General features: G+C 37.8%; 1 pseudogene; it reads left to right on the top strand.

Moving 5' to 3' along the window:
• Positions 1-10,554: 10,554 nt before the first annotated feature.
• On the top strand, positions 10,555-10,672 carry LOC115216873 (annotated as a pseudogene).
• Positions 10,673-11,767: the final 1,095 nt, after the last annotated feature.

Below are 11,767 nucleotides of genomic sequence, written 5' to 3'. Positions count from 1 at the left end.
ACCGTGGCCACTAACAGACAACCAATCTAAACATGGAGAACTCGTCAAACAAGTTGCAAACGTCTGTCTGCCTTAGGCTCCATTGCCTATTTAAGAAATCAGCCTCCCTCCTCAGCTTCTGTCTCCAACCCCCTACACCTTCTCCTCTCAATTTATTATCACTATTATTATCACTATCATTATTATTATTATTATTATTATATTATTATTATTATTACTATTATTATTATCATCATCATTATCATTACCATCATCATCGTTGTCGTCATCGTTATTAGTATTAGTATTGTTAATGTTATTATTGTTACTATCAATGCGTCTCTTGTATGCTTGCTTGATTGCCAAGCAACCAAGTCCAAACCTTGGACCAAAAGGATGACCAGCTGTAATGAGCCATTATTGTTTCTAGATGCTAGTCACTTCTAGATGGTCTAGTTTTTACAGTTCATCACCACCACCACCACCACCACCACCACCATCCCCATTACCATCATCATTAATTATTACTAATATTAGACGTGGAAACTTGGCAGAAATGGTAGGATGCTGAGACTAAATAAAATAAATGTTCTATATGTAGTATTTGGTTTCTCAGACCACAGGTGTGTGAGTTCAAATTTATCCAGTGCCATCTTTGCTTTTCTATCCTTTTGAATCAATAAAGTATATACCAGTTAATACTATAGGCAGAGGAGTGGCTGTGTGGTAAGTAGCTTGCTTATCAACTACACGGTTCCGGGTTCAGTCCCACTGTGTGGCATCTTGGGCAAGTGTCTTCTACTATAGCCTCGGGCTGACCAAAGCCTTGTGAGTGGATTTGGTAGATGGAAACTGAAAGAAGCCCATTGTATATATATATATGTGTGTGTGTATGTTTGTGTGTCTGTGTTTGTCCCCCTAGCATTGCTTAACAATCAGTGCTGGTGTGTTTACATCTCTGTAACTTAGCAGTTTGGCAAAAGAAACCGATAGAATAAGTACTAGGCTTACAAAGAATAAGTCCTGGGGTCGATTTGCTCGACTAAAGGCGGTGCTCCAGCATGGCTGCAGTCAAATGACTGAAACAAGTAAAAGAGTAAAAAGAGAGTTAATTAGTTAGTTGGTTAGATAATTAACCAATTGACTAACAATACAGAAGTGATACTGAACCTGTGAGTGTGTTAATATTATTGGTATTATGACTCTCCCCAGACACAACAACACACACACACACAAACACACACACATAACAGGCTTCTATCAGTTTATGTCTGCAAAATCCACTCACAAAGCTTTGGTCAGTCCTGGACGATAGCAGAAGACACTTGCCCAACGTACCATGGAGTGGGATGGAACATGTAATCACATAGTTTGAAAGCAAGCTTCTTAACCACACAGCCGTGTCTGTACCTTAGACTGATAATTTAAACAGAGTCATCGATTTTCATGTTACCATTTCTTCAATTATTTTCTGAACACTGTCCTGTCTGTCACCTCCAACATTGAGTTGCTGCTTGAATATCCTCTTGAAAAACAGGGTTTGCACCCCAAAGCAAATTTCGTTTTAGCATTTATCCATATATATATATATATATATATATATAAATAAAGTTAATCCAAACAAGAAAACAAAAACAAAAAAACAACAATGCAAGGACGTGGAACAAATAAAGTATTATTGGACGCTCAGGAAAGAAGGGAAGAAGGAGGGTTTGACGTTTCGAGCGGAGCTCTTTGTCGGAAACATAGGAGAAGGAAAGATTCCGAGAAGGGAAGACAGGGGAAAAAAATCGCTAGTGATACAGACAATATATATATTATATATATATATATATATATATATATATATATATATATATTATATATATATATATAATATATATATGTATATATATATATTATATATATATGTATATATATATATATATGTATATGTTATATATATGTATATGTATATATATATGTATATATATATATATATGTATATATATATAATGTATATATATATATGTGTGTATATATATATATATTATATATATAATATATGTATATGTATATATATATGTATATGTATATGTATATGTATATGTATATGTATATGTATATATATGTATATATATATGTATATGTTATATATATATGTATATATACATGTATATGTATATATATATGTATATATGTATATGTGTATATATATATATATATATATATATTATATATATATATATATATATATATATATATATATATATATACATAAGTGAGATTGTAGCCATGGCAGATGCCTGTGTTGCATAACCAGCCCCAAAGTACCCTTCAATTGTTGGGCAATATGCTGTGCTTAAGAAGACCTGTTGAGTCAAGTGAAATGTAGTTGTGGCCAATGCTAGTGTCACCTGACTGTCACCTCTGCCAGTGGCACATAAAAAGCACAATTCGAGTGTGGCCAATGCCAGTGCTGGTGGAATGTAAAAAGCACCCAGAACCATGTTTGTTTTGGAAGCAACTCCTGTGTCTATATATATATGTGTATACATATATATATATGTGTGGGTGGGGACAAACACAGGCACACAAACATATATACACACACACACAAACATATCTTTATATGAGGGGCTTTTTTCAGTTTCCATCTACCATATCCACTCACAAGGCTTTGGTTGGCCTGAAGCTATAGTAGAAGACACTTGCCCAAGGTGCCACGTAGTGGAACTGAACCCAGAACCATGTGGCTGGTAAGCAAGCTACTCACCACACAGCCACTCCTGCGACTGTAAGCCACTCTTATGGTTTCCACTGCATGTTAACTAACTGACTCCCTCCCCTAATTTTCTCACAATTTTTCTTCAATGCAATTTGATCTCTTTGGAACAAAATATTCATATTTCAGTCTTTCAGACACTTACATTATTTACATTTGACAGATATTTGTCCTCATCTTGTTTGTTGTTAGCACAACGTTTCGGCTGATATACCCTCCAGCCTTCATCAGGTGTCTTGGGGAAATTTCGAACCTGGGTTCTCATTCCTAAGGTATTATTATTATTATTTAGGTCACTGCCTGGAATTGAACTCGGAATCTTGGGGTTAGTAGCCGCGCTCTTAACCACTAATCCATATGCCCATGTGCATACTTGCAGAAGTGATCCACAGATTGACAAACTTAAGCAGGGCTGTATGGTTAAGAAGTTTGCTTTCCAACCACATGGTTTCAGGTTGAGTCCTACCGCTGCATAGCGCCTCTGGTGAGTGTCATCATCTACTATAGCCCTGGGCTAACCAAAACTTTGTGAGTGGAAATTTGGTAGACAAAATGAAAAAAACATATTATATGCATATATGTATGTATGTATGTATGTATGTGTGAGGGCGCGTGGCTTAGTGGTTAGGGCATTCGGCTCATGATCGTAAGGTTGTGAGTTCGATTCCCGGCGACGCGTTGTGTCCTTGAGCAAGACACTTTATTTCACGTTGCTCCAGTCCACTCAGCTGCAAAAATGAGTTGTACTTGTATTTCAAAGGGTCAGCCTTGTCACTCTCTGTGTCACGCTGATTATCCCCGAGAACTACGTTAGGGTACACGTGTCTGTGGAATGCTCAGCCATTTGCACGTTAATTTCACGAGCAAGCTGTTCCGTTGATCGTATCAGCTGGGACCCTCGTCGTCGTAACCGGCGGAGTGAGAACATGTATGTATGTATGTATGTATGTATGTATGTATGTATGTATGTATGTGTGTATGTATGTGTGTGTGTGCATTATACACAGTGTGTGAGTGAATTTAGTCAATGGAAACTGTGTGGAAGCCCATCATAAAATGTGTGTATGTGTGTGTGTGAGTATGTGTGTGTGAGTGTGTATGTGCATTATAGACAGGGTGTGAGTGAATTTGGTCAGTGGAAACTGTGCGAAAACCCATCATAAAATGTGTGTGTGCCTTTGTGCCTGTATTTGTCCTTGCTACTGCTTGACAATCAGTGTTGGTTTAGTTATATCTTCGTAACTTAGTGGTTCAACAAAACAAACTGATCAAATAAGTACCAGTCTTAAAAATAATTACTGGGATTGATTTGTTTGCCTAAAACCCTTCAAGGTGGTGCCCCAGCATGGCCACAGCCCAATGCCTGAAATAAGTAAAAGATGAAAAATGAAAGATGCACAAACACTTATGTGGTTGTGCAATTTGCTAAAAATAACTACCAATTGAACCTCAAATCATAACCTACCACCTTAAAAAAGGACATATAGGATGCAATCATCATCATCATCCTTATCATCAAGTGTTTTAAATCCAGGTTTTGTCCCCATTAATGAGGGTGGCCGGATCTACCTCAGTGCCATAGCAACCAAGGTAGGCAAGTGCAGCCTGCCCCAATCTTTGGGCTGGCTAGTACCCATTCTCCTTTGCTATCATGAAGCTTTTTTTCGGAGCTGGATTTTCTACAGGGAGCATGCCCTTGCTTACCCCCAACTTTAGTTTCTAGACACGAGTGGTCCCAAGACCAAGGCCTCTACCAAGGGGCGGCGAGCTGGCAGAATTGTTAGCACGTCGGGCGAAATACTTGGCGGTATTTCGTCTGCCACTACGTTCTGAGTTCAAATTCCGCCAAGGTCGAATTTGCCTTTCATCCTTTCAGAGTCGATTAAATAAGTACCAGTTACGCACTGGGATCGATATAATTGACTTAATCCGTTTGTTTGTCCGTGTTTGTCCCCTCTGTGTGTAGCCCCTTGTGGGCAGTAAAGAAATAAGAAATAAGACCAAGGCCTCTACCACGATTGTTAAGAAATGTGGTGGAAGATAAGGGACACTACTCCCCGAGACCCTTTTCAGAGCTTCCCTACCTATATAAAAATACATCTACAAATACTAAACATTGGGATGGTCACTGTTGGACTATATTTTGATTATGGTGCTACATAAAATCCTCTATGCTGGTGCCACGCAAATCACCAGTGCTGGGGTTACATAAAAACACACATGCCAGTGCTATGTTACATGTCACCATGCTGGTGCCGTGTAAAAGCACCTGTGCCACATAAAAAGTGCCAGTGTCGCATAAAAAGCCCTCTGCATGTGCCACTTTAAAAGCACCCAATATACTTTGTAAAGTGGCTGGTGTTAGGAAGAACATCCAGCTGTAGAAACCATGCTAAAACAAACAAATGGAGCCTGGTGCTGCTCCCCAGTTGGCCAGTTCCTATTGAACCATCCAACTCATACCAGCATGGAGAATGGCTGTTAAATGATGATGATGATAATGATGACATATGCTTGATCAGGACTGACCAGAGCTTGTTTAACCCTTTAGCACTTAAACTGGCCATATCCGGCCAAAATAACGCAACGGCTCAGTAGTTAGGGCAGCGGACTCGCAGTCGAAGGATCGTGGTTTCGATTCCCAGACCAGGCGTTCTGTGTGTTTATTGAGAGAAAACACCTAAAAGCTCCATGAGGGTCTGGCAGAGGGTGGTGGCGACCCCTGTTGTACTCTTTCACCCCAACTTTCTCTTACTCTCTTTTCCTGTTTCTTGAGTAATGCTGCGATGGACTGGCATCCCGTCCAGCTGGGGGGAACACATACACCACAGAAACCGAGAAACTGGGCCTATGAGCCTGGCTAGGCTTGAAAAGGGTGACGTTTATCATGTTTGTTTTCAAAGTGGCCAGATCTAGCCTCTCACACTTACCATACAATGTTATTCTAAAAAATTAACAATCATGTCATTGAAATCTCAAAGCTACGAGGTAATGCATGACTAATTCATATCAATGAGAATAAATAAGAATTACATTTGACAGAGAAATCTGAATTTTAAAGGGTTAAAAACACTCAAGTATGATATGAGAGAGATTTGACTGCTTTTTCTAGGAGGTCAGGTGACCACAGCGAGGCTTTCTCATTGGGTAAGCCGTTTATCTTTATAGTCTAATAGTTGTTTTGAAATACAAAAATATATTTATTGTGTCTATTTAATCTGTAGCAATACCAGGATTTGAAACCATAATCTTGAGGTTGTTAACTGTATGTAATTAAGCTGGAATAAATATCAGTCACAAAGCATTTATAGCATTTGGTAAAAATTACAATTTCTCCATAGGTACCCAATGCGTGTCTGTATGTGTGTATTTATGCATGAAAGAAAGAGAAGGAGAGAAAGAGAGAGAGAGATAGGAAGGAAAGAGAGAGAGGGAGAAAGAAAGGAAGTGTGTGTGTGTGTGTGTGTGTGAAAGAGAGAAAAACTATGAATGCAAGAGAGAGAGAGAGAGTAAAAGAGAGAAAGAGAGTGTGTATATGAGAAAGAGAGAGTGAAAGAGAGTGTGTATATGAGAGAGAGAGAGAAAGAGAGTGAAAGAGAGAAAGAGAGTGAAAGAGAGAAAGAGAGTGTGTATATGAGAGAGAGAGAGTGAAAGAGAGAAAGAGAGTGTGTATATGAGAGAGAGAGAGAAAGAGAGTGAAAGAGAGAAAGAGAGTGAAAGAGAGAAAGAGAGTGAAAGAGAGAAAGAGAGTGTGTATATGAGAGAGAGAGAAAGAGAGTGTGTATATGAGAGAGAGAGAAAGAGAGTGTGTATATGAGTGAGAGAGAGAAAGAAAGTGAGAAAAAGAGAGAGAAGAGAGATAGATAGATAGATAGATAGACAAAATATGTGTATGTGTGTGTGTATGTGTCTTGGTCAGTCTATATACATTTGTATGTTTGTGTTTACCAGCATGTAAGCATGTGTCCATAAACGTGTGAGTACGTGTGTGCCTGTGTGTATGTGTGTGTGTGTGTGTGTGTACATATACATGACTTTGTACATGAATGTGCATATGTATGCTGTTGTATATCAGTGTATATGCATATATATATATATGTGTGTGTGTGTGTGTGTGTGTATGCATGTGCCTCTGTGTGTGAGCATATATTTGTGTCTGTGTGTCTGTGTTCTTTACCTAATTCTAACCAATATAGTTCTATAGCACAGCAGGGAGAACTGCAGGAAGAGTTCATGTAATTTGTCAATTGTTACTGTTGTTGTTGCTGCTGTTGTGATGTTGATGTTTTGGTGTTTTTTGTTCACTTGGTTGTCTGCTCTCCAAGCCTGGATGTGTTTTGGCCAGTGGATGTTTATAAATAAATAAAGAAATAAAGAAATAAATAAATATATGGTGGTGCCCCAGCATGGCCGCAGCTTTTGGGCTGAAAACATTTTAAAGGATTTAAGGATTTATATATATGTGTGTGTGTGTGTGTATATATATATATATATATATATATATGTATGTATGTGTGCATGTGCATGTGTGTGTATGCATGTATGTGTATATGTACATGTATGTATGTGTGTATATATGTATAAGTATATAGTATATATATATATGTATATATATGTGTATGTATATATATATGTATGTGTGTATGTATATGAATGCATACACACACACACATGCACGTATATGTAAGGCATGTATGCATATATCTATACGGTTATGTATTGTTCTGGTTGTGTGTGTGATTCCTTATTTTGACATTACATGACAGTTGTAAACGAGTGTCACTGTCATACAAGCAATGCCATTCATTTTTAATCTTTCATGTTCAGTCATATGGAAATGTTATCGTGTTTGAAAACAGGTGAGTATTGATGACAGGAACAGCATCTTGGCATAGAAAATGTGAGTATAGAACAATGGACGTTAAATCAAAGATGATGGTGAAAAAATCACAATGAGGATATATACAGTTAACTTCTTAATAAAAATTTGAATTACCTATTTTTTATTATTTTTACCAGTTTATGTTTCTAGACAATTTCTTCAGTTTTGTATTATTTAGTGAATGAATGAATTTCTTTTTTGGCTTCATCTATATCTCCCACATTGAAACAAATTCATCTGAGACAATTGACATGTGTTAATACCTGATCATACAAACCACTTATATCTTGGAAAAAAGACATTGAAGAGCTCCATGCAGTCCTTTCAAACCCCCAAAATGAAAGGAGGACTATGGACAACATGGATGAACACCTGGTTTAGGAATTTACACAGCTTTCAGTGTCAGACCTTCCAAAATATTCACTAAGTTTTTTTGTTTGATTTTTTTTTTCAAATTACAAAGAAGCAGATATAGATTTGTATACGTATAGTTACACACATACATACAAAGATACATATAGTGACCGTCAAAATGGACACAGCTACTCAAAATATACAAAAACATATATCTTCAGTTACACATGCATACATATATATACTGAGTACCATTATACTATTAGATTCTTGAGCAGCAAAAAGATTTCTATAGAGTACTGCAAACATTAACAACAAAATCGTCTAACACGTTGACTTATGAAGATCGAAGACGGTAGTTCTGCATCAACAGACTTAGAGTTGGCCGCAAAATCATTCATAAACATTTTGGGTTGTGATCTGTTAAAAATAGATTGCAAGGAAGTCCTGCTTCAGCTGCTGCAGGAAACTTGCCAAAATTCTTTGGAACCTGGCTTTTGGAATATTGCTGGCTTATTGACAGATTTGGAATATTTTTATTTGGCACTCTCCAGAGCTTATTGGCATTGATTACCGACGAAGTGCTGTGTTTCTTAAAGTTCAAAAGAGCCAATAAATGGTTGAGAATCTATTGAAATTGGTCCCTATTATCTACAACGTTGGCTCCACATTGAAAAGAATTTGTAAGACATACAATTGGTTATTAACCTCATACACAAAAAAGAACTTAACAAAACACATTTCTCTGTTTGACTTTCTCTAAAGAGTGTCTGTAAACTATTAAGGCTGGTTCCTATAGCTTCTATTATAACATCAAAGCTAGGAAGTTTCATTAATTAATAGACTTGCTACCAAATACACCAAATTGCAATTATCTACCATCACTCAGAATTGGCTTTCTGATACAGTGTACAAGAATCAAAAAGAAAAAAGTTTCCTGTTTGAAATTTCAAAAATCCCCATCACATAGATGCATGCACACTCCACCTCTCTCTCTTTCTCTCTCTCTCTCTCTGTATTATACTAATATTATAGTGTAGCTACTACAATGCAATGAGATCTTTTGAACCTACCAACTTGGCACCACCCACACAAATATATCTGATGTTCTCACTACTATTCCTCTCATCACTTTTACTTTGTCTTCTCTCCTAGACCTACCCTCTAAGAAACACTTTATGGAATTCTTCTCCTCTAGGACTGTATTCCATACAAGAAACACTCTTTCAACTTTTATACCTTACCTACCAATACCAACCATTAAATGTTCAAACTGTCAACAAATATAAACTCACTGAATTTTTTTATTCACATCCCAATACACCCAAGGCTTGGGAAATAAGGTCAATTATATTAAGAATCAATATGTGGCAGGCGTGGAGGTGCAATGGCCCAGTGGTTAGGGCAGCGGACTCGCGGTCATAGGATCGTGGTTTCGATTCCCAGACCAGGCATTGTGAGTGTTTATTGAGCGTAAACATCTAAATCTCCTCGGGGCACTGGCAGGGGGTGGTGGCGATTCATGCTGTACTCTTTTGCCACAACTTTCTCTCACTCTTTCTTCTGTTGGCCTGCTCACTTAGCCAGCGGGGTGGCTAAAACAATGCGAAGCGCATTGTGACCAGCAATGTGTAGCAACATCTAATAGCCTGGTCAGTCACGGTGATCATGGTGATATGGCAGGCATGTGCCATCAGTAATTACTTGGGGTAGGCAGTTGGTGACGTTTATGTAATAAACAACACAAAAAAATAAGCGAAACACAGGCACACGACTGAGTTGGGGGCAGATTTACTTCTACCTTTATAGCACGTAAAGAAAACGTTATTGTAGGAATGTATGCATTATGTGTACTACAGCAGTACTATGTGTAGCTTTAATACTGAGACTGAAAGGCAGGGGTGAATTATGCCTATGCATAGTAATCAGAGTAACCTTCATAATTATTTACATTTGACAGATATTTGTCCTCATTTTGTTTGTTGTTAACACAATATTTAGGCTAATATACCATCCAGCCTTCATCAGGTGTCTTGGGGAAATTTTGAACCTGGGTTCTTATTCCTAAGGTATTTTTCGATATTATTATTATTATTATTATTATTATTATTATTATTATTATTATTATTATTATTATTATTCAGGTCACTGCCTGGAATCAAACTTGGAATCTTGGGGTTAGTAGTAATCACTGCACCATATGCCCGTGGGCATGTATAAATAATGTAAATAATGTACACGGTTCCTCATTTCTTAAATATAGAACTGTACCTTTATAATTCTATTAAATTAGGTGCATATTTTGCCATGAAAGGAAAATGTTACTCTTGATATATTTTATTCAGGGTAGCCACTGCCTACCTTGCCTACCCAGGCGGCACATCCCTGATGTATGGGTACCACAGAATATATTTAGGTATTTTTTGTCGCACAGCTATATGTCAGTGCATCCATAACTGGAGCTGTAATTTCTTTTTACATTTGAATTCCTCAATGACCTTTGGCCACTCGGCATGCATACATTCATACATCATGTATACATACAAATGTTTACATGTATATGTGTATATATATGGCTTACGGCCATATCACGTTGAAAGCAGCGGTTCTTGTCCGATCACCGAAGTTAAGCAATGTTGAGCCTAGTTAGTACTTAGGTGGGTGACCGCTGGGAAACCTAGGTACTGTAAGAGTCACACATTATAAGCGCAGGAGTGGCTGTGTGGTAAGTAGCTTGCTTACCAACCACATGGTTCCAGGTTCAGTCTCACTGCGTGGCACCTTGGGCGAGTGTCTTCTACTATAGTCTTGAGCTGACCAAAGCCTTGTGATTGGATTTGGTAGATGGAAACTGAAAGAATCCCATAGTATATATGTATATGTATATATATATATATATATGTGTGTGTGTGTGTGTTTGTGTATCTGTGTTTGTCCGTTTGTCCCACCAACATCGCTTGACAACCGATGCTGGTGTGTTTAAGTCCCCGTAACTTAGTGGTTCGGCAAAAGAGACTGATAGAATAAATACTAGGCTTACAAAGATTAAGTCCTGGGGTCGATTTGCTCGACTGAAGGCGGTGCTCCAGCATGGCCACACTCAAATGACTGAAACAAGTAAAAGAGTAAAAGAATATATTTTTGTGTGTATATATTTATACATGTGTGTGTGTGTGTATGTGTATTGGTTCTACCCATGTAAGCATGGAAAAGTAGATGTTAAATAATGATGATGATGATGATGATGATGATGATATATGTGTGTGGGTGTATACATACATATATAGGTGTGGCTTGTGGTAAGAAGTTTAATCCCACTGCGGGTCACCTTGGTCAAGTGTTTTCTACTATAGCCTTGGGCCAACCAAAGCCTTGTGAATGAATTTTGTAGACAGAAACTGAAAAAAGCCTTTTGCATGTGTGTGTGTGTGTTTGTTTTTATCCATGGAGAAATTAGCTTGTATTATGGATACAGGTTGTTGAACTTTGACATAGATAACACTATAGAACAGTGAGAGAATACATTAATTAACCTTGCTGGCTGTGTGATTAAAAAGCTTGTTTTGTAACCACATGTGTGTGGGTTCTATGCTTGCATGGGTCACGCAGAGTTTATTGAGACAGGTTTCTATGTGGGTTCTGTGTAACATTCTGGGAGCTAATGCCCTCTATTATTGCCCTGGGTTGACCAGTGCCATGCAAATGAATTTGGCTGGTGGAAACTGTGTGGAAGCTGGTAGTGTGTGTGTGTATATGTGTGTCTTTGTATGTGTATGTTTGTGTCTTTG

Source organism: Octopus sinensis, linkage group LG10 (genome assembly GCF_006345805.1).
Source record: "Octopus sinensis linkage group LG10, ASM634580v1, whole genome shotgun sequence".
In the NCBI taxonomy this organism is placed as follows: domain Eukaryota; kingdom Metazoa; phylum Mollusca; class Cephalopoda; order Octopoda; family Octopodidae; genus Octopus; species Octopus sinensis.
Note: the sequence above shows the minus strand (reverse complement) of the source record. Positions and strands in the feature narration are given on the sequence as shown.